Source organism: Pteropus medius, unplaced genomic scaffold (genome assembly GCF_902729225.1).
Source record: "Pteropus medius unplaced genomic scaffold, Ma_sr-lr_union100, whole genome shotgun sequence".
Taxonomy (NCBI): domain Eukaryota; kingdom Metazoa; phylum Chordata; class Mammalia; order Chiroptera; family Pteropodidae; genus Pteropus; species Pteropus medius.
The window spans coordinates 59,917,636-59,918,872 of record NW_024344378.1 but is presented as its reverse complement, the minus strand read 5'-3'; positions in this window follow the sequence as shown (position 1 = coordinate 59,918,872).

Genomic DNA, 1,237 nt, shown 5'->3' with positions numbered 1-1,237 from the left:
GGCTGGGCGGTCTGCCCCGGCTACAGCGCAACACACACTGCTAGGCAACTGCTCTTCTGTAAGGTAGGAGTGGGCGTGGCCATCTGTGGCTGGGCGTGGACAGAGCCGGTGAGGGTAGAACTTGAGGATCCCCCAAACCACTCTCCTGCCAGCGCCCTGTGTAGTAGGTGGGGATGAGGAATTTCCCTTCCTGCATGCCTGCACCACCTAATGTGCACCATCGCTTGCTGGTGGTGGTCGAAGACGACTTGCTTTCGCGACCCTAACAGCTAGGTAAACATGGGATTTCAATCTGGTATGGCAGGTGCTGATAAATAACAATAGCCAACATTTACAGCCAATTACAGAAAGTGTGTGTCAGGCGACATACTAAGTATTTTCAACGTTCTCTCATTTAATCATTTTACCATCCCTATAAAGTAGGTTGTATTGTGTTATTTTGTATTTACAAAACTGAGGCTCAGAGGGCCCAAGTAACCATCCCAGGCAAGTCGAGAGTTTAGCGTGGACTGGAAACTTGTAAGGTGCCTATGTATAGATTTCTTTTAACTTATCTTGCCTGGGATTTGTTGAAATTCTTGAAATTGTAGATTTAAGTCCTCTATCTGGTTTTGGAAAAATTAGAGCCATTATCTAGTCACATATTGCTTTTGACCCATTTTCTCACTTTTCAGGGACTCCAGGTTAAACTTGTCATTGCATTTTTTATGTCTCTTCTATGTTTTTTCTTCTATGCTTTTTTTTTGAGATTGTATGTATGTATGTATGCATGTATGTGAGTATTCATTCATTCATTTTTACCTGTAATCCAGTTTACTAATTTTCTCTGCAACTGTTTCTTGACTGCTACTAAAGCCATCGATCAGGTTGTCATTTCAGTTATTTAGTTTTCAATACTAGAATTTTAGTTTGATGCCTTTTCAAATGTACTGTACCACTTTTTAATCTATTAAGACGATACTATTATTTTTATTCTTTAAGCTGTTGATGAATAAATGACATTTATATATCTTCTAATATTAAACTATCTTGCATTGTTGTATCAATCTGATTTGGTCATTGGTGTATTATCTTTTTCATATACTGTTAGAATTTGTTTGCTAATATATTTTTTTTTAGGATTTCTGGATGTATATGCATGAGTGAAAACTATATGCATGTAGTTTTTCTTTATTGTATGTCCTATGCTGATTTGGATATTAAAGTTATACTAGCTTCAGAGAATAAATAAGGGAGT